Here is a 24,359-nt window from a genome sequence, read left to right on the forward strand (position 1 = left end):
TTAGTTCTATTTATAACTAACACTTCTTCTTTTACTGTACTATTCTTCTGTGTGATATATTGGGGCTTTTTTTGTCTATTGTATAAAAACTCAAATTTCTTTTTGTGTCTATTCTTTGTGTTTTTTAATTTAACTATCAAATAATTGTTCAACATATTTAAAATTTATAATAACAAAACTTATTTTCATGGCTCATTCTCAGTAACATTTCTTCTAACAATTAACAACACCTTTTAGTTGCCACTATTTCAAATTATTGGTATACTGCTATGTTTTTTCTTTTACTTATCTCTTTTTAGAACTACTATATCTTGTGAATTCTTAAAAAACATTTTGTCTATACTTCAAAGTTAAGAACTTGGTCATATATGGCATTTTTACGAACATACTAATTGTGGTAGTATATTTTTTCCCATAAAATTTGTTAACATGTAGACTAGTTTTTCTCCAATTATAATTGTCTTGTCGTTTCAATTATATATTACAAATCCGCTCAAAATTTTGAGGATCGATAGCTTTTAAATGAGCCGTGGTCATCTAAATTAACCATAAAATTATAAATAATGGTAGTGTTTTTGAAGTCCTATTGATAACTAATTATTCTATTTTTACTATACTAATCGTTTCTCTAAATTTTGGGACTCTTTTTGTTTATTCTATAAAACTTACAATTTCTTTTTGAGTCTAAATTTATGTTTTTGGAGATAACTTTCAACTACCTTTTCAATTATATTTACACAATCTATCTAACAACAATACCTTAATATCATGTCTCAGCAATATATCTTTTCATTTTTTATGTTTTTTGTTATGTTTGTTCTTTCTATAGTCATATCTTTCAATTTGAAATTTATTATTTGAAGATCGTGTACATGATTCATTTTATTAATCTTATCAATTGCAGAATTGTTTGTTTACTTTTTATTATTGTTTATGAATAAGTTGGAAAAACTTTATGTTTGTATAATATTTTTTACACTTGTTTAATTTAGCACTCACAAATGTCGATACTTCCATCATGTATTATGGTCGATCGCATAGGATCCATTCGCACTCAAATGGAACAAAGTAATGAAAATCGTAAATAATCCAACTTTAAAGTTTTATGTTAATAACTTATACTAGCTTCGTGTGTAATTAGAACCATCCTACATTAACACCACACACCAATATTGAGTCGTAATAAATCGGACAAAAGTAGTTAAATTTTTAAACGTATCGGACTTTTGTTCAAAGTTTAGACCGTGGGAAATCATGTATACTTAATGAGGCTTGCGAAATTAGATATGCACATGTCCGTGGAAAAATCAAGATAGTCGAAAAGATAAAATAATTTCACTCAACTTTCCGACAAAGGGGTAGCCAATAAAAGGGGTTGAACGCGTACGCGCACACACACCCTCACATATACACCCTCCCTATTAATTATAAAGGACCTGTAATTTTATGTACGCCCCTCCTCAATGTGTGCCCTATCAGCACCCGGGCCCCTCCAGGTACCGTGCATAAATCAGACCCGGGTTCGGATTTTATTTGGTTCACGCCTGGGACGAGGTAGTGAAGCGGTGCCTGGCGGGCCCGATGGGCGGGGGACCATCCAATGAGCGTAGAGGGGTTTGTTCTGCTAGTTTTGCGTTTTATTGAATTTTATGGGACAAACTTTACTTTCACGGGAGAGTCGGCAGTTTCATAGAAGAGTTTCTCGCCTAAAATATGTAAACAGAATCTTTTCAGAATCGTTCCAGCCATCACATTAACTTATAAACAGGAAAACTTTTTATTTGACGATAGAAAATGGAATAAGACTCTGCTAGATGCTTATCCTCAAATCCAAAAGGATATTCAGAGGGGCATACAATATATTTTATTGGCTTATTTGAAGCATCTATCCATGGTGAAAAGGTACGTATTGTAAGTAAACAAAAACCTTTTTTGATATTATCCCATAAATAAAAATATATAAATGTTTACAACAATTTAACATGTAAAGGCACAAGTGTTCAATACTTGTGCCAATTTTCTTTCGATTAGTTTTATCAGGCAAAGTTTTTGAATAAAATAAATAATTATTTTTTAGGGAGGCCATTCAGACAGATTAAATAAATCGCGTTGGAAACATATTTTACATAAACATATCCCTAATCATATTCCTTGCGACTGGTTTTAATTTCTAAAACATACCGTAAATTAAATTTTAAATGTTCAATGATAAATTCTGAGATTTCCATTTGGTGTTGGAGACGTGCATTAGGTCGTTTCTGAAATTTATGTCTGCCTATCTCCGCCGTTTCGGTCTGCCAGGCGCGTTTTATCTTCTAGTCATACTCAGTGGTGAGTTTGTAAAATGTAACCCCTCCCCCCGACAATACATATCTGAAAATTAGTACCTGATAACTTAGAAATAAACAAAATAGAAACGATCAGCATGGAAAATGAATACATGTATTAACAACAGTTGAAATATATTTAAGACAATATAAAAAATTTATATTTAGCAAAGTTTTACATCGCACAAAAACATTTCTAATTTTTTTAAATCCTAAAACCACAATCTTTATTAGAAAATTATAAACATGTGGGAAAAATTTGATGGGTTGTTCAGTTATTGGTACAGAAATGCATTTTTCCTATAAGGAAAAAGACATGACCGCTTAATAGGTTAATATCGTAGTATGTGTTCATGTCTTTTTTTGTTTGTAGGGTCAATTTGTAATTTTTTCTATTAGTTCTCAATCGGCCGAACTTCTCATTAATTCTGCGTTTACAGTTCCATTTTGTTCTTTGGGCTTAGATGTTAAAAAATATGCAATATTTAATTTAGTAAAATAAATATTTGGTTTGGACAAAATAGGAATGGGTCTCTTCATATTTCCATCGAATCTATTTCGTCTTGAAGTTTTCATTTTTGTTCGGTGATGTACCTTCATTCAACAGGACTCGGAACAAAAGGGGGGGGTTGAATTAATTAAACGGATCGCACAGTCGGACTGATGACTCCGCTCCTAACCCTTTAGAATTCCGCCATTCCCGTGATTTCGCCGTTTTAATTTCCAGGTACACGCGGAACCGGCCTCATTCTTCCTAATTAATGGACCCAGGCCGTAGGCAAACGGCCACTACGGCTGCTGATTGGTAAATTTAAATCATTGTTATGGAAAACTTTGATATCATTAGGTGTCCAACAATCACCAAATCTCAGTACTCTACGCTGATCCTTTTTTATGACGGACGTCGAAATGTTTCACAATACAGATGATATTCAGAAGGATAATAGTGCCAACCATTTAAGTGAAATAATGAAAACAAAAAGGACTATTAATTTTTAACCTACTATGAAAAAAAACGCGCATATAGTCTGCCAAAATTTGCCAGTATTATTTTCAAAAATAACACTTTCTTTTGGATAGAATACTAATTTGGGAAATACGGGAAAATATTTTATGTATGATTCTTGCTTTCTGCGAATTGGAGAACTGTGTTCAATTTTGATCAATACTGATCAACACTGAGACTGCCTATTGTTATCAGATCCTGGAAACCAAAAAATAAATAATTCCACTTTTTACTAAAAATTAAAAATAAAATTGAAAGAAAAGAGTGTAAGAAATTGGAGATAAATGATATGACGTCAAAAAAATAAATTATACTTGTTACCTAAGATCTTGGTTGAGGGGAAAAATTTTCATTTCGACCAAGACCCTAGATTAAAAGTATAATTAATTTAAACAATTAATACAATCAATTATAACAACCAAATATATACATATAGGGTTAAAAAAAAATTTTCCATTCACATTTAATTCATAGTCCAAGTTCTATTTAAGTTGATATATATCTGATGACATTGAATATCATAATTAAATAAATACATGGAATATATGATATATTAAAATTTAATACTATGGGTTAATATTTGTTTAAACAAAGCTATTAATGTTTAATTAATTATTTTATGTTTAATAAATATAATCTTAAATTAAAATCATGGCTCTTGTCATTTCAAAGGACCGAGGAAATCGATACGCCTGTGATGATGAAGAGGTAAGGGGCCAAATATAAATTTTGCGTCTCGTAGTTATAACTATTCCATTGTTTAATATTTTATATTTTTATATTGTTATTACAATTTTACTATCTACTAATTATTTAAAAAAATATATAATTACAATCAGTCAAACTTGATTTATGGTGTTTTCAATTTTAACCCGATTGAGAACGATTTTATTTTAAAATCTTTTACAAACTTGTTTAAAATCAGTACAACATTAAAAGTAAAACTCCTTTTCTTGAGTACATGTAAAATGCGAAACAACTTTAAAATTCAGCATAAGTTAAACATCAGTATAGAAATTAGTTATTCCTTATCATAAATTTACTTAAACCGTGAAAGAAGGATTTTCTTTAAAATCACCATTGGAAATAATATTTATAATATATTTAATTGGGTATTTGTTAGCAATTAATTGTTACAATTCTATCAATTGATTTTTCACTCTACTATAATTCTTCTCCATATCCGACAAAATCTGAAAAACTTCCTTCATCCCACTGTCCTATCAGTTCCCTTCATGCGATGAATACACTTCAGAGTAAGTACATCCCTGCCTATTTAATCCAGGTTGCGTCCCAAAAGTGTGCACCCTTAGATCTCTCCGTTACAGGATGAACCCTACTGGAAAAGAAACAATCTTATCCACTTTTGCTTATGACCTTGTAATATTTTCCCGCTTAAAAATCCCGTTACCATGATTATACACTTTGTTTCTTTGATCTGGATTTATGGTATCGAACTTTAGGAGTCAATGAGGCATTCCAACTCCCAAATGCAACTAAAGAATATAATGACAAATTGTTATCCTTCCTTTTCTTGTGTCAAACCTCATCCTTCACATACATATTAAACAAATATTAAAATACATTATTTTATTAATTATTAAAAACTAATTTGGATTAATTTTAAATTCACTAATTTCGTGGCCCGCTTGACCAATTAAATCATTACAATTAATTAAGGTTTTTAGTTGAGATGAAAAAAAGTTACTGGCACGAGAGGTGGGGTTGAGATGGGGAATTGATGTCCGAGTGGATCGAGGTCACGATAGCTCAGGTGGTAGAGCAGCGGCGTATCTAGCCGAAGGTCGTGGGTTCGAATCCCTCTCGTGCCAGTAACTTTTTTTCATCTCAACTAAAAACCTTAATTAATTGTATTAATTTTAAATTAGGCAAGCACAATTTTTTCTCAATTGTCTAGATTTGAGATTTAAAGGTTTTTCGCTCGTTGATGTCAACAAATTTGGCGAATCACATACCAAGTGGGATTAGCAAATTGAATTTTTCCCCGTCAAAAAACTGATAATAAAATTTTTTAGCATAAAATTCCAAATTTAATTCCATTTGTTTGCCTATTGCCCATATGTAGATAAGCTAAAAGTTAATGTTAGCCACAAACACTTTAGGATATAAAACGTCGAGGAAAGAGTGCATTTAGGCCTATACCCGCCCCGAAACGTTTACATAAAGAAAAAAACGTAATAATAAACTGCAAATTTTAATATTGCGAATGCAATTATGGGAAAAACCCGAGGGCTTAATTTGCTGAGGTTCCATTAAGAGAAGCCCCTTTGGAGAGGCCGCTTTTTAAGTCTTTGTGTTAAAGTGTCTCATGGAGATTATGTGGCTGACTGCTTATTAAAATCCCGGTCTGTATCTAGAATTACTGAATATTAATTCAGAGGCCATCCTTTTCTGCTTTCTTGCCCTCCCCACAGCTGTCAGTACAAAGAGAGAGGACCCAAACGAAAGGAAATATGCCCCTGAGCGTGAGGGTGGTTTCCAAGGTGAGGGGGCGCTTGGGAAGGACCGTTTGAAAATGTTTTCTCTTTTCTCATGAAAGATAGAAAGAGAAACAGAAAAAAAATGTTTTTTTTCCAACCCTTACTCTTACCGTTATTTCCCGTTTTCCACTCGACTAATTTTTTCTTGCGCAGCTGGAAAATATTTTGTGCATTGTTAAAAAAAAGTTAACGTGGTGCAATAAATTGGAAATAAGAGAAATCTTCCATACCTGCATATGATTTTTTACATGTAAACATAACTCAATTAGGTAACAAGTCAACCAAAGTCATCCACTAATCCTTATTTGCCTGTTTATTCAACCTTTCTTTTCGTTTCTCATCGAATCGCACCGAGAATTTTAAAAGATGTGTAGGCAGGTAAATAAATTATTTTACGCAAAATACACTGTTCGGTTCAAATGTTGCTGAACACTCGGATTCTGAACAGGCCTTTAAGAAAAGCCTCGAGCAGGTTGCCCTCCAGCGGTCCATGATATTGAATTACTCTTGATCGTAAGCCAGGATTGAAATGTAATCATTTGCAGATTATCGAACACAATTGGGTCATCAAATACGTCCGTAAGCTGCCATATTGGGAAACTTCGTGTCAGGAATAAACGAAATAGCGTGTCGATGAATACACATATTTACACCGTACGGCGGTATTTTTGAATTGGAAAGGGTTAGGGTTGAAAAAATTATTTTGCGTAGATAAGCAGTGTGGTCTCGTGGCTTACACTAAAGGCTTGGCATAAGACTAGGAATTTTAAATGATCCTTCGCCTTTATCAACAAAAATAATATTGCAACAAAATCTCCAGGGAATCGTTTGTGTTGGATAAGAAAACTTCTTGAAAAAAGAAGAATGTTCCCCACCTTTCTTTTAACCCAATGATCACAAGTTATTTAAGTTCATCGAGATCTAAGCAAACCCAAATACGATGAAAATTCCAATTTTTAATTTGTACTTGCACAGATTGAAAAATTTGTTTTGCAAATAAGTGCAACAGCATTGCATAGATGGGCATTAAATGCTTAAATGCACTATCAAATCACTTCTATATTTTCATGCGCATAGCTGTAGTACATATCACATCAGCCGTTGTATGGAATCTCCATCTAAATAAATTCGCTCAGTTTATTGCTAATGAAGTCAGCAAATGTGTGTATAGCTACTGTAATTGGTCTTTTGATTTTAGACTTTATAAGCGCTTTTTAATCTCGTTCTTTTCTCGCCAGTAGTAACTTCCTCTACGAATTTTCAGTTTTTGGTGAAGACCTGGCCTCCCGGGGTGGTCTTGTTTAAATTTGCAGCCACACCGCCAAACTTAAACCTCCGTAATATAGTGAGATTTCCACGTGTTTTATAGCTGGTGAACTTTATAATAAGAGTGGTGGGATTAGGACAGTTGTTTGAGACCTTGTGATAAGAAATAAAAAATAAACCACAGCAAAAAAATACAAATAAACACCATTTTTCTATTTTTTCGCACTCGCCCTCCAATTTGAAAATTGTTATAACTTTTAATTCCGTCGGTGCCAATTATTATGTTCTACCCATCAAAGAAATTACAAACACACACTGAAGATGGCAACATCCGAAACCAGTCTGATACCTTAATATTGCTTTACCCCCTAGGTGGAGTACATTTAGGACTATGTGGCAAACCAGTGCTTACCTAAAAATTTGTTTTAATTACAAAAATTGCACTAGATTCCATTTAAACAAGTAATGCATTATTTTTTTCTACGGTGCATCGAAAAATGCACCACCATACACAAGACACACCACATATACAAGACCTACAATTTATCATTTTCTCCTCATTTTTAGCCTTTCACTTTATCGAATGTCAAATTTATTATCCTTGTGGTAAATAACTATCCTTAACAATATTTCCAATGTAATAGAAATTACAAATTATAACACCCAAACCAAAACATTAAAAACCTCAGCATCTCGTTATGTCGTATTGCCTCGTCGTATTTGCTGGCATTATTTGGCAAAATTCTTAAAAACCTCCCAAAACACCTACATATATCCTATCTTTAAAAATACCAGTCCCTTTTCACGGTATATCTCTCTCAATATTGAGAGAGAGAGAGAGAGAGAGAGAGAGAGAGACTCAAATGAATTGCGCTAGACTACTTGCCTACAGATCAAAACTCAACTAAAAAACTTGAATTGCACTGTGGATTTCAACCAAGCGTTCCAAACCCCAAACGATCCAATCACTAGTCCAAAATCCTATTCATTCCCCAAACACTTTATTTTGTATCTAACCTTATTGACCATACAGAACTCCAAGCTCCATTAGTTTTTGAAATTGAAAGACAGTATTAATTGAGAAATCAATCACTCAATATGGCAAGAAGCTGAAACCCATCAAACATACTCGTCTGACAGCGAAGGTAGGCAGACAAAACTATTGGCTCATCAGCCCGTAGACCACACAAGAAAGTCTCATTTTTTGTTATCTCATTTGATTTAACGCTTTATTGTCTGGTTAATCTAGTCAGATTTGATGACACCAATATTTAAACAAAAATGCGAAAAATAAAGCAGCAGACTGGATGTAAAAATATTGTTAAGCTTGACTGTCTTAAGTTCCTTCTTCTATATGTATCTTTTCTATCTGTACCTTTTACTTAAAACAAGGCTATCCATTATAATAAATATGTAAAATAAATACGTATGTGTCATATGTAAAATAAATAATTTATATGAAAGTTTATAGCAGTTAGTGTAGAGTATTGACTGAATGAAACTGAATGCAGTTTATCATAAAATTAGTTTATATGTTTTAATGTCGTTTATGTTTTATTTTTTCCTGTGTGTACTGGTCAAATAAAGAAGACCACAATCAAATTAATGTTCTAAATGATTATAAACTGAAATTATTTCTACACGAATCTTTTGTAACGTATATATACATAATAAAATATGTAAATTCTTTCAATTGACGTAAGAAAAACAGGGTGAGCCCGAATAGGCCGAAATAAGGGAATCAAAGTTTTCAACCCTTAGAAATAATTCATCAGTTGGCCGTCTATTAGGGGCCAGAGGCAATATTTCAGTCACCGTACCTTTGCGGAGGGGGTGTCTCACGAGAAATCTTGAAGCCGTGTGGTTGAGAAAGTACGGGGGTGAGGGTTCCAGTTATATCACCCCATACCAACCGGTCGGACTTCCAACCCCTTTCCCTCTTACCTTCCATGCCAGGGCCGGCGACGTTCCGTAACTCCTCTCTAACACAGACATTGATTTATGCTGCACAATTACACGCGAAAGCTTGATGCTGCTCAAAAGTACTGCCTTAGTCACTGGGTTAAATCTATTTCCAAAAGGGTTCGAGAATTTATTGTTAAACTGCAAGTTGAAATTGTTTTTGTAAAAGGATGAAACTAAAACAAACTTAAGATTGAGAAACGTAAAAACTTACACGTAAGTATTCATCTTGTCTAAGAATTTTTTAAAAATCTTATTTCGAATTTTAGTAAATTGTAATATTGAACAGCTACTTTTTGTTCATATTTCAATCTTTGTTTTTATAAATTCTTATCCACTTCTTTCCAAATACTCCACTGAAGAAAGTGACTTGAATCTGGCACACCAATACATGCTGACCAGGATGAACTGCTAAATGTTGAGACTTCTTGCTTTATTGATATAAAATATTTCAAAGAATTACGAAAATTAGAATATAACAGTAGAAAAAATATATGTAGTGACGATCTTACCTAAGCTTCTTTGAAAGTTTCTATTTGTATCGAAAATTCCCAGTAATTTAAATAATTCTAAAAGATAAGTAGATCCTAGGTGATATTTGGGTCGGCAATTCCACAGAAGGAAAAAAAGACTAAATGGGTTTAATTGCTTCCAGCCGAACAATCCACCTTTACTTTTTAATTCTGGTCTGTCACGTTATGCCCTAATTAAAGAGCAATGAACGGATCGGACTGAGGTCAGACCTTTATCCTGTCATTCCCTTTCAATTTTGTTAACAAGTACCGATATAGATTTTTGTAATTGACTAAAATCCTCACCCAGTATGTTTATAAAGATAAAACCAATCCACCGAACGCACAAAGGTCAGCGTTAGGTTTTTAATTTTTAGACGAGGGTTGCCTGTCAATTTTAAGCAGGCTAGTAGAAAATGTTTAAAAAGATAAGGGCATTTCATAATGTGCAGATACTCCCGAATTGATGGCACCAGGCCAAGCTACCACTTACCGGGCTCTTCTCACTGGGTTTAATGTAGCAAGTGATTTTAGGACTAGCAAGTATTTTTTTAAAAATTGTGATTACACAATTTTTCCGCTGTTTATGCGATACTTAAACATTTACAAAAATTGCCATAGCTATGCAAAACTGGTTTTGCAATAAGTTAGCATTTGTGGGGAAAAACTGAGTTTTGATTTTAAAATAGACAATTCGTTCTTTTTGTTAAATATTGCCCAACGCGTTTGATTAGTTTGCAAGTACTCAATAAATATATGTTTTGGAAAGAGCAGTGACTGATGTTTTTCTATTTGAATTAAAAGAAAAACAAAGTACACGCCATTTATTTTTAAAAAATTGGGAAATAAGTGAGTTTATGTTGCTAATGGCTGATTTGCATATGCCCAAGCAAGGTAAACAACCAGTTTATTAAGTTTCGTTTAATAAATTACTTTAGTTAATTTACCATCAAGTGCATGTACTTTGTGAGCTGGCTGAGCTCGCAGGAACGAGCAAAACGGTTCGGCGGAGCGAGGATTTAATTAATGCCGTTATATTTATTCATTGCATAATGTTTTTGTTGATTCATGATTCAAACCAGTATCGTTCGGCCGTTGTATTGCGTTAAATTTGAAACTTGGGAGAAGTTTGATATTGAACTAAAACAACACGATAAGCAATAATAAGCAATTAATCGAGCATTGGACCTCGGAACATCCTGACTAAAAGCTGAAGAGTGAGATTACAAGAAAAGACCCGAAGATTGATCTATTATAACCATGAAAATTTCAGTAGAAAGTTCTTCCCTTTCGATAATAATCATACAAGGTTAATAAATTATAAAGAAAGTCGATTTCAGAGTAATTAATAACTACATTAAATATAATAATAAATAAATAAATTTTATATTTAATAAAATCTCAAAATACAAAGTTTTTCTTATCAAGGCGCTTGAATAGTATTGTCAATATGTCGGTCCGGCTCTCTAACCCAATCGTTCTCTCCTTCTCACTCTCTCACTCTCTCTCTCTCTCTCTCTCTCTCTCTCTCTCTCTCACTCACACACACACACACACACACACACACACACACACACACACACACACACAACGTCTCTCTTTCTCACCTCTCTCCCGCCCCTCTGATTTTATATCTATCTATCTTTGTCTCTTTTACTATCTCTCACTCTCTCTCTCTCTCTATATATATATATAGAGAGAGAGAGAAAGAGAGAGAGATACAGAGACAGGCATATATATNTCGGACCATGGACAATATGAACTTTTTTGTTCATTTTAGGGTGAAGAATCTACTGGAGAAGTTTGTAGCACGAGTAGCAATTCACCCTGTATATATATATATATATATATATATATGCCTGTCTCTGTATCTCTCTCTCTTTCTCTCTCTCTCACACATACACAGAGGCAATTCAGTACTATTTGGGATAAATATAATTTCATACAAAATACGTTTAATTTTCTTGAAGCTAAAACTCGTCGTTTAAATAGACAGAAACCGAAAACGTGCATTGGACCTCTGAACATTATACATAATGCTGAAGAGTCAGATTGCAAGAGAAAGAGCCAAAGGTTAATCTACCACACGCATGTAAATTTCAGTAGAAAATTCTTCTCATTCGATAATAATGAGACAAGAAAGATAAATTATTAAGAAAAACTATTTCAGATGCACATCGCGTTACTACTAGCCAAGGTTATTTTAATTTAATATATAAGGTTAAAAATTTTACTTTGGTATATATAGTTTTATAAAACGTAGTTTTTAACAGTATCAACGGATTTGTCCAAAACCTTTCTGTTTTAGAGTTATCATTATTTATTTGAAACGAGGTCTAGAAATCATAAAAAACGGAAAAACTGGAATAACTCCGAAAATATTGAGATTCGGACCATAGTTAATTAGGCCTTTTTGATTCCATTTTGAATGTAGAATATACTGTTCGTTTTAGGAGTAGCCGAACAACCGGTGTATATATATATATAAGAGGTTATAGCAGATCAACATTACGAAACTGATTATTTGGAGATCGTGAGATGCGGTGAGGTGTGACGTAGGTTTTAGAAAAACATTTTCTTTGTCGTGCTGACGTTTCGATCTTTATTGAGATCACCTTCAGGGCTCAAAGTGTTAGTTTTCTATGTAGATGTGTCATTCTTGTGTGTCGTGTTGAGAGAGAAAAGAAAACAAACACTTTGAACCCTGAAGATGATCTCAATAAAGATCGAAACGTGCCACGCTAAAGAAAATGTTTTTCTAAAACCTATGTCACACCAGACCGCATCTTACGATCTCCAAATTATCATTGGGTAACGGTCAATAAACACCACACATTATGGAAATTTTGAAAAATGAATGTTAAAAATTGTATCAACTGTAACAGATGAGGCTACTTATGACCAAATGAATACTTTTTGAAAAACCGTTCATCCTCAACTTTTGACGTAACTATGCTTATGGTTTATAATAAAAGGAAATCAAACGAAATAAAGCAATGTTCGAAAAATAATTCTCTTTCCCATATCTTCCAAGGTGGACACTGACAAGGTTCTCAGAAGCAGAAGGTTTGCCCTGTTTATGGACATCGCACTATCTGATTGAGCTTTTCTCGGTTGCCTTAATTATTCACAATGCATTTATAAAAAAATAAGGAAATTTTATTAGTATACCGTAAAATTAATGTAACATGTAATTAATGTAAATGAATATAAAACAAACCAAAATTTCTAATATACTAAATCTAATCTATATTAAACCCATCTTAGATTGTCTGGGTCAGCCTCTTTGTTCAAAGATTTTTCTTCGAAACTTTCATTTGTTAGAAAATTAGATATTGCTGGTTGAGGGATGAAAAATAGTTGTATTTTTATAAAAATTGGGAAAAACCGTAAGGAACCTTTATGGAAATCACGCTATTTGATGCAAATGTGTTATCCTTTATTATAAACACCATCATGAATACAAAAATTTCGATTCTGTCGAATCCTGTTTCCACCCCGACCAAATAAATCAGCAGTCTGGAGAGGCGGAGCGCCTGCATTAGTGAATAGAAATGGACTCGTTTTCAACCATGACAACGCTAGCCTCATATTTCGTCGTTTTTTTTGTTTTTGTTTTTTTGGCTGCTTGGCTGAGCTGTGCGCCCTCATCCGCCATATTTCAGATTTTTCAGATTAGTTATTATCACGCATATAGAAAAAACGTAACAGTTATAATATTCTAAATTAAATGATTATTCGGAAATGGTGAAAAGCGATCTGGTGTCATGTAGGTTTCAGGAAAACATTTTTTTTATCGTGCCAATGTTTCGACCTTTATTGAGATCATCTTCAGGGCTCAAAGTGTTTGTTTGCTATGTAGATGTGTCATTCTTGTGTGACGTGCTGAGAGACAAAAGAAAACAAACTTTGAGCCCTAAAGATGATCTCAATAAAGATCGAAACGTGCCACGACAAAGAAAATGTTTTTTAACAACATTGTTGTTAAATATTGGGATTGACAAACATTGGCTAAATTTAACAAATACAACATACAAAGTGAATTTATACAATGCAAAAAAATATGTTTTATATTCAATCAAAGCATTTCTACTCACTCAAAGTGTTAGAAATACGTAAAAATTCGTATCTCCTCTGCATTTACCGAAATTCAATGTTATTATAAGTCCATTACAATTCGTGGTCCGATTGACCAATTAACTTTGTTTCAATAAATTAATCTTTATGAAAGGTATTGTTTGAGATAAAAAAGGCAAAATCGAGAGACAATTCGAGAGGTGATGTTGAGGTGGAAAGTTGGTGTCCGAGTGGATCGAAGTCACGATAGCTCAAGTGGTAGAGCAGCGGCGTATTAGACTAACGAAGGTCATGGGTTCGAATCCCGCTCGTGACACTGACTTTTTTATCTCCACCAATTCCTTTCATAAAGATTAATTAATTGAAAAAAGTAATTATAATTAATGAAAGCGGCTTTTGAATTTTTATCCTAAATAAATAACCTTTGGGTTTTATTTTATTAAAAAACAGTTTTTACTCGCGACTTCGTCCACGCGGGACACTTCTAATGTACCATTCTAATGAGATGTTGAGAGCTCGTATGGCTAGTCACGGAACTGTTTTATATATATATATATATATATATATATATGAGAGAGAGAGAGAGAGAGACAGAGAGACAGAGAGAGAAAGAGAGAGAGAGAAGGATGAAATTTCAAAAAACCGTTCTTAACGTCTATCGAAGTCATTATAGGAATGCACTATCGAACGTTTAGCTCTTTAGATCCAGCCGAAATTTCAGCACTTTAGAACCAGCGGTTTGGTCTGTGCGTTTTCTAGACAGTTACGAAAATGTTTTGTTATTCAGATGAGAAAAATAAACATGAAACCGCAAAATCTCCCCTGTTGTTTTATTATATATCTCCGATTCTGATACCGAAGTTTTTTCTGTTTTCTAACATTACATGTAGGTAATGAAGTTCTAAACTTGTGTATCCTATGAATTGATGAAGACTTTTCAAAATAATCACCATTTTTATGATTTTGGAAAAGCACGGAGACATTTGGAAAGCGAAAAATTGAAGTGAACAACAATTTAGCAATACCAAAAATTTTATTCAATTTTTTAAATGTTTTTATCTATTTTTATCTTCATTTTAAGGGAAAAACGACTAGAAGCTTTTTGCTAAAAAAATTCAACATATAATTGGTCGGATTTGTGAGGAGCGGTCAAGAATAAGGTAGTTTAAAAAAAACCTTTTTCATTTTTTTGCCTCTACCTTCATTGGGGTCATCTAGAGGGCATGGCTGAATTACAAAACATATGTTCATGTTCAACATATAATTCACCCCGGCCCTGTAGATGACCCGAATAAAGACTACGTCATTCTTGAACGTTCCTCACGAATTCAATAAATTATTTAACAACCAGCCACTAAAAAACACGTTTTAACGTCGCTTGTTTACTAACTGTGTCATACTGTATACTGGAACCTAGCATAATCCAAAAACATTTTTTACATGTTACTGCTTATTATTAAAATTTATATTTATAATGATAAAATCATCGTAAAATTATAAGCTATCTGTGCTCTCAACTGTAGTGATCTACCTGGTCTATTTTTGATTACAGGAGTTTACAAACAAAACATTAATTAATCTTAATTTTTTAATGTGTTATCAATACCTAATATAATATTCATTATTGTATACATGGATTTTGTTGTTTCCGGTGGATAACGATAACAATAATATGATTAATTTATTTTTATTAGGTTTCGTGGTCCGCTTGACCAAATAAATTCTTGTGTTTGAGATAAAAAAGTCTGTTTCACAAGCGGGATTCGAACCCACGACTTCGGCTAAATACGCCGCTGCTCTACCACTTGAGTTATCGTGACTTCGATCCACTCGGGCACTAACTTTCCATCTCAACCCCACCTTTTGAATTTACCCTCCTTTTTGCCATTCTTCAAATGTCGTGTAATCTATTGATTCTAGGCGACAAATGAGTGTTTTATCTCAACCGAAATCTTAATTAATTGAAAAGAATTTAATTGGTCAAGCGGGCCACGAAATTAGTGAATATAATGAAGTAAGTACACTTCACTAAAGCTCTCCGTGGCCATTTCATTTGTCGCCGACAATCAAATAGATTACACCCATTTGAAAAATGGCGAAAAGGAGAGAAAATTCAAAATTCAATTCGGGGTTGAGATGGGAAGTTAGTGTCCAAGTGAAAATATTATTAATTTTTAACTGAATTTATAACGTAAATGATAAGTGCATATTATTGTACTGATTTAATTAACAACTCAAAATTCGTCGCAAAATAAAAAATTGGTCTAAATAGTCAGTGAGCAGCCTATTATACGCAAATTCACATGATGACAGAAACGTTACTAGAAATATTTTACGAATCCACCATTATTTATGATTGCAAATAAATTATCTAATATTAATTATTTTTTCTGTATAATGTGAGAAAAGAACCTTTGTTCTAAATATTATTATAAATTTCATATCGATAATTACACATTTAAAGAGCTAGAAACATTGTAGAATAGTTTATGTGTGCGATTATTCTACCTAAGTTTGGGATCAAAGAAACCTTATTACAAAAAGTTGTTTTATGGATTTGAATCGCTTTGTTGGACAATATTATCTCTACAAACAATTTGACCTATTGTTTGAACGTGAATCGTACGCTACCTTAATTTAACGTTAATTTACTTTGTCGCCCATTATTTAGGATTTGGACGTATTTATTTTGAACTGTGTTTATTCAACCGGTCCTGATGTTAAATAAACATTGTAATCTCAAAGGATTGTTCAGTTTTACTTTTCTACATTTTTTTTAATAATCAGCTAGTATAACCTGGCGAAGTTTTAGGCTTCTACCCAGGGACCTAAAATGGCACAAAAACATAATTAACTCTAATCGATTTCTTGGGAGGGCCGTTAATCCAGCAAAGGTTCAGTTCGACTAAACCATTTTGATTGACGGTGTTTCGCTTGTGTTACAAAACCCCAGGCTCAATCTACAACATTCCAAACCCATGGAAACAGCTTTACTTCTCCTTTGGGGAGGGTTGAGGATTTGGGACAGTTCGACAGTAGACAATACCACTTTTGGTAGAGAAACTGTCATCATTGGTATTGGGTTGTCCGGAAAATAATGCAGGATTTTGGTATTAAACAAAAAAAAAGAAACTAGTTACTTTAAAGCAATGTTCTTTAATCAAAATAATTTCCCATACTCTCAATACATTTCTCCCAACGTGTTGGTAACTTATTAATTCCGTCTGAGTAGAATTCAGAATTTTTAGAATTGATAAAGTCAATAAATGCATTTTCCAGTTCCGTTTGATTTTTGAATATTATGTGTTGTAAGTAGTGGTCCAGGTGTCTAAAAAAATGGTAGTCAGTAGGCGAGAGGTCCGGAGAGTAGGGTGGGTGAGGCAAAGTTTCATAGCCAAGCTCCAATAATTTTTGTGACGTTACACGTGACACATGTGGTCGAGCGTTGTCATGCAACAAAATGGGCCCTTTCCGATTGACCAAAGAGGGCTTCATTACTGCCAATTTCTGATGCATGGTATTAATTTGGTTACAGTATGATTCAGCATTGATGGTTTCGCCAGGATTTAAGAAGCTGTAGTGTATTAAACCAAATGAAGCCCACCATACCGTAACCATTACCTTTTTTTGATGAGTTGGGGGCTTTGGAAAATGTATTGGAGCTTCTCCTTTTTCGAGCCACTGTCCAGAACGTCTAGTGTTATCGTAGAGAATCCACTTTTCGTCACATGTAACAATTCTGGCCAGAAATGGGTCATTTTTGTTTCGACAAAGAAGTGATGCACAAACATCAAAGCGCTGATTTTTTTGGCGATCGTTTAATGAGTGTGGAACCCAATTTTCGAGTTTTTTCACTTTTCCAATCGCCTTGAGGTGGTCAGCGACGGTCGTTTTACTGACTTTGAGTTGCTCTGCAAGTTCTCGAACAGTTGTTTTGGGGTTTTCTTCCACCACTGATCGCAGAACATCATCATTAAGAGAGGAAGGCCTTCCACGACCTTCTTCATCTTCAAGGCTGAAATCTCCCTCCCGAAATTTTTTAAACCACCTTTGCACAGTGCACTCATTAACACAACCCTCGCCCCAGACTTGGTTAATGTTTCTAGCCGTTTGGGCTCCGCTTCGGCCGAGTTTAAACTCGTAAAAGAAAATCGTACGAAATTCTCGCTTTGACATTATAAGGATGACTGAATTATTTCCAAGTAGCGGAATGCTACAGAGGTAAACAAACAATATCATTTGGAAGAGGATTAATAAGTGTTAACATTCATACAAATGAGTAATCCTGTAAACGTAAACAGAATATTTTATATAGATTTTTTTTAATGAAAACTTAAAATCCTGCATTATTTTCCGGACAACCCGATAATTGGAAAGGTACAGTTATATTTAAAATTTGTTGGAAGTAAAAAAAAAAAAAAACAGATGGAAACTTTATTAAAATAGTATTCCGCCAATTTAATTTTAAATAGTTCTCATGAACAAATGCTATTCTAAATAGTCCAGTTTAATTAATGAAAGAGCAATAAAGTTAGTATGTCCCACAAATAAAAATTATTCATCTTGTTTAATTTTTCTCAATATATTAAAAATTATAAAATGAAATTAAACGTGTGTATGCTTTGTATGCAAATACTTTTTTAAAAAGAAAATTGCTAAAATTTTCCATTTTTTGGGCATTACATTCTAGCTCCATGAAATTATAAAGGGTTGGTTTTTGAATTTTGTCTCAACCACTTTCGTGGCGGAAAGTTACGCAGTTTAATTAAAAGTTTTCTTTTATAATACACAATATTTTTGAAATTACTTTTTAAATAATTATGTGTTTTGAACAGAAGTTTATATTTAATGAAGGGACCTGGCAGAGAGGACGATGTTCCCTTATCTCGAGAACAATGGAAAACACAACAAATATTATTGCACGGTTAAAACTTTTATGGACGACTAAAAAGCTTTTAAGTTTTCTATGTTATGGACGGTCTAACGATTAATGTTCAATAACAGTTCATTATTTTGAAAGTAAATCTCAAGTCTTGATGAAATATGAAGTAATTATTTGATCCGCTTTGGCAGAAATTCATAGAACTGTTAGTGATGAATTGATTAGTTTTCACTTTTACTCTCGATCGAGTTCATTGATGGAAAGACAACCTGTTTGCCCTGGGAAAAGATTCAACGCCCCTCCCCATTGCGGCTTAATAAGCTTTTCACGCCTTTCCCCAAGCCGTTAACAACTTTTTCTTTCGAACAGATTAAAAGGAAGCCGTTCGTAAAAATAAAAACTCCAAAGTGCTTTCATAATTGAAAATTTTTTAACGCGTCCCGCACTCCAAAACGGATTCGACAGATTAGTCCATCGGTCAACAACAAAAAACCATCCCGGACTTTCAGACAATGTTCAAAAATCGAGTGGTCATATTTTCTAAGCGTAAAAGAGAGAGAATAGATAAAGAGACGCCATTATACGTCCTGAACTACTCGAGTATGTATCATCATTACCAACGTAGTAATTAGTGTTAACGGGTAGACGAGCCTCCACACCGTTGGAGCCTCGTCACTACTAACCTACTAACTCACAATTAACCAAGTTTCAGGGACCACAACCTCCGCCGTATCCTACTTTGTTTTATTAATGTTGAAATCTCAACAACTCCCCCCCCCCGCAGACACCTATCTCGGGATCCACCATTCCCATTCTTCCCAGCCGCAGAATAGAAACTTTAGGAAACTTTGGACAACAAAAAAATATTTGCTCTATAAGTGGGCGTCTCACCAGCCTGCAAACAAATTTAAATAAAAATAAGGATGTAAACGTTATGTGAATATGAATCATTCGTTTTATTATCTTATTGCCCACGCTATTTCACAGACAGATATAACCAAAAATACTCTTTCATAAAAAGTATTTTTTGTTTATTTTCATGAATCGATTTCGGGGTGCTGCCCACAACCATTCTTCAGCTGTTTTGAGTTTCATGAAACGCTTTTTGAATAATTTGTTTTATAATACTAGTGATCAATACAATACTTTTGGTTGCTCTCAACCAAATAAAATCCGTTAATATTTATTACATTATTAGCGTAACAAAAACGCAAACGGTCCAGAACTACTCAGGAAGAACAACTACAATTTCTTTCGTTGGACCTAAAAGTAACGACATACTTCTGGAAGCTTCACTATCCTTCGTTAAGTACTTAGTTTTTATTACGTATGCCCCATAAACATTTAAAAACTCAATGTACAGTTATCTCTTACAAAATTATCTGTGGAGCAAAACATTGTCATTTGTTTAAAAAATAAAATAAAAATAATTATTCTATTTTAGAGTAAAAATTAATTCAAAATTGTTTTGTTTTTATTACGTTTTATACTGTATATTACACACACACGCACGCACGTATGCACGCATACATACATTCATCGTGTATTATATTACCAAATAATTGTTTTGGTTTTACATAATTTTCTTTTTTGTTATTGTAGTCCTTAAGAAAACCCGTTCCCAGGACATATGTTTTTCCTTCTTTCTTTGTACAGTTTAAAATATCGAGTATTGAAATTTTCTGTCTCTCTGTCTGTCTGTCTGTCTGTCTCTCTCTCTCTCTCTCTCTCTCTCTCTCTCTCTCTATCTATCTATCTATCTATCTATCTATCTATCTCTCTCTCTCTCTCTCTCAATATCAAATATCACTATTTAAATACGCTAAATAACAATTTTCGAAAGCCCATTTAATTTGCTAAATCTTTCTAGAATTCTTTGACAAACATTAAAATATTACCATTATTAAATATACTCGAGAGGAATTCTATTTCAAAATGAACAAGGTTTGTAACATAATAGATTGGTGCGCCGATTTTTCCTCATTAATTATAACTGGCAGACGTGAACACTTGGATGAAATAAAAACATCCTGCAAGCCCCATTTGCTCAGGTTCCATTTGTCAAATTAAACTCACATAATAAGGGCCTTTACAATGATGAAACTAATCACTTTGTTATACCATGTGTATTAATTAAAGCTGTTCATTTCCTCTCAATTAATTTTCAACATTAAATAAATTAGCCACGCAGGTCAGTCGGCTGCCTGAGGACAGCGAGCGACGAAAGAGTCTAAACGTAAACAGTTGAATAACGTTTTTGTTGTTGTTAACATTCGGTACTAACAAAATGAAAGGTGAATATGGACCAGCGAATTTCAACAAAACGATAAGTCAACTGTGACCAATTTAGTCCGTGTGTGCGTGCATACATATACCTAACTGATAATGCTAAAACATGACCAATGACGATCAATACTGATTTTATGTGCAAAGCATGTATGAGTATGTAAGCAAGCAGTGTATATGTAAGGCTGTTTACTACTTAGTATCTTAGTCTTGTGTAATGTTTAGTGCCCTGGTCTTAAACGTATTTGTATAATTGAAACAATGTGTATAAATCCCAAGCTCTGAAAATGATCTCAATAAAGATCGAAACGTTGGCGAGATAAAAAAAATGTTTTTCTAACATACATCACCCAAGAGCACATCTCACAATTTTTAAATAATCTTTTTTTAAAATTATTTATTCATTTTTTAAAAATGTAAGAAATTTATTTGAATAAATGAATCAGTATAATAAAAAATGAATGTATGGTCTTTAGTCCAGAGACGTGTGGTATATTGTATTAATTTACAAACTTTTTCTTATAAGTAGAGTCCGATTTGTACCCAATTTCATATAATTTTTTCACTGGTGGCACTCTTAACACGACTGATAAGAATGACACATCTACACGGAAAAGAAACGCTTTGAGCCCTGAAGATGATCTTTATAAAGATCGAAACGTTGGCACATAAAGAAAATGTTTTTGTAAAACCTACGCACAACAGACCGCATCTCACGGCCTCCAAATAATTTATCCGCATCTTACCTCAGTACAATGATTCAAATTGTATTCAGCATATTTTGCCTATTTGAAGTGTCTTGCAAATATTATTTATTTACTTTATTCATTAGTTAACAAATTTAGGCAACTAAGAACGTGAGAGGTAAAAACAAGTTCTTAAAATTTGATTAAGATTTCAATTTCTTTTCTAAGAGCAAAGACGTAAACAAACTGTCACAATCGAAATTGAAATAATCGGCCTCTTATTTGTGGCCCCTATTTCCAAAATGTTGAATCCCAAATTATGGAGATATTGCAGTAAGCTCATAAGAAACTGATAATCTTCAATTTGATTCTGGAATCTTTTTCCTTGTATTGTAAATACTTTACATTTTTTAAATATAATAAATAATAAACTGGAATAATCTGGAACTTGATATGGCTTGGATGAAGAAACAAATTATATTGTTGCTATCAAGCTTTTCACCTGTTTTAAGGTCATCATCAGCGCCAAACAATCTTAAATAACTCTACCCATTGACATAGTTAAGTTTTAATAGATGGTTTCAAAGTTCTTTGAAGAACGACTTAATCCCAACGTTACCAAGGATTGTCAAAGTGTGCATATTAAATTGTTTTGCCCTGATGATGATCTTAATATATGTCGAATGCTTGACAGTAACAATTGAATTTATTTCTCCATCCAGATCATGCCAAGATCCAGATTATACGTGAGTTAAAAAGTGGTTGGTATCTAACACTTTAAACAAAAACTTCATTTTATTCTAAGATATCGGTTCATTTATCAATATAAATGAGGGAGTACCTAATAAGCATCATAACTCCCGTAATTTATTAAAAATATAAAACAACATTATCATCTAAAAATTTGTTTATCTTTGTCGAATTAATTAACAAAAATTAAAACCGCTGTTAATAACTCAATTTCAAACAGTTTCAAAATAAGGGAGTGTCTTGTAAATTGAATCAAATGCTGCTAAGTTGCCAAGAAATTGAAATAAACACATTTTTTTTTTATCGTAATATGATTGTTACACATTACAATTATTCGTTCTTAAAATAACATTTGCGATTCCCACGACAAGGATTACATCGATCAAACTACCTCTGTATATTTTCTCATATTTTATTGGGACGTTATGCCATAAACTAATTACTCACACCGTAACTTTCCCTTTAACAGTCCCTTGAACCAGTAGAAGGGCTGTACAGCTATTTGAGCGATGATGGAAGTTGAATGGGCAGTCATTCGAAAATTGAGTGCACTTTTTTAAGGACTTCTGCTTCTTCTGATGGCCAGTTCGTGTTGTACTACTACGAGCCAATCCTGGATCTTGCTTTCACAAAGAAACATTGTAAGAAAATATATTTTACTCTAAAAACACCGTTTGAATTATTTCAGTTATTGTATTTTTATATATAAAGAAAATGTAACAATAACAACCAGCAAATATATGATATTAACATGATGCAACAAAAAAGTTACGTGCGACTGAAAAAATCTCTAAAAAAGATATGTCATTATTGAAAACACATTATTACAAAACTAATAAAAAAATTAAAAGTGGAATCTTGGTAAATCGCATTAAAAATCTAAGTACATACAAAAAAAGATTTTCTTTATCTCTTTTGATTAATTTTGAACCACTTAAAAATATTTTAATAAAAAAATTCTACGATTAAATCGTATCTAACATCTATCTAATCAGGCAGTTATCTTTACTACAGTTTATTGGCCAACACTTGCCAGTTAAATAACTTAAAAAATTAGATACGCTTAAGTTCTGCTTATTTAGTATCTAGGGCTGAATTTTTTACCAATATATCGGGTTGTCCGGAAAATAATGCAGGATTTTAAGTTTTCATTAAAAAAAATCTATATAAAATATTCTGTTTACGTTTACAGGATTACTCATTTGTATGAATGTTAACACTTATTAATCCTCTTCCAAATGATATTGTTTGTTTACCTCTGTAGCATTCCGCTACTTGGAAATAATTCAGTCATCCTTATAATGTCAAAGCGAGAATTTCGTACGATTTTCTTTTACGAGTTTAAACTCGGCCGAAGCGGAGCCCAAACGGCTAGAAACATTAACCAAGTCTGGGGCGAGGGTTGTGTTAATGAGTGCACTGTGCAAAGGTGGTTTAAAAAATTTCGGGAGGGAGATTTCAGCCTTGAAGATGAAGAAGGTCGTGGAAGGCCTTCCTCTCTTAATGATGATGTTCTGCGATCAGTGGTGGAAGAAAACCCCAAAACAACTGTTCGAGAACTTGCAGAGCAACTCAAAGTCAGTAAAACGACCGTCGCTGACCACCTCAAGGCGATTGGAAAAGTGAAAAAACTCGAAAATTGGGTTCCACACTCATTAAACGATCGCCAAAAAAATCAGCGCTTTGATGTTTGTGCATCACTTCTTTGTCGAAACAAAAATGACCCATTTCTGGCCAGAATTGTTACATGTGACGAAAAGTGGATTCTCTACGATAACACTAGACGTTCTGGACAGTGGCTCGAAAAAGGAGAAGCTCCAATACATTTTCCAAAGCCCCCAACTCATCAAAAAAAGGTAATGGTTACGGTATGGTGGGCTTCATTTGGTTTAATACACTACAGCTTCTTAAATCCTGGCGAAACCATCAATGCTGAATCATACTGTAACCAAATTAATACCATGCATCAGAAATTGGCAGTAATGAAGCCCTCTTTGGTCAATCGGAAAGGGCCCATTTTGTTGCATGACAACGCTCGACCACATGTGTCACGTGTAACGTCACAAAAATTATTGGAGCTTGGCTATGAAACTTTGCCTCACCC

Source organism: Cimex lectularius, unplaced genomic scaffold (genome assembly GCF_000648675.2).
Source record: "Cimex lectularius strain Harlan isolate CLEC.00 unplaced genomic scaffold, Clec_2.1 scaffold258, whole genome shotgun sequence".
Lineage (NCBI taxonomy): Eukaryota > Metazoa > Arthropoda > Insecta > Hemiptera > Cimicidae > Cimex > Cimex lectularius.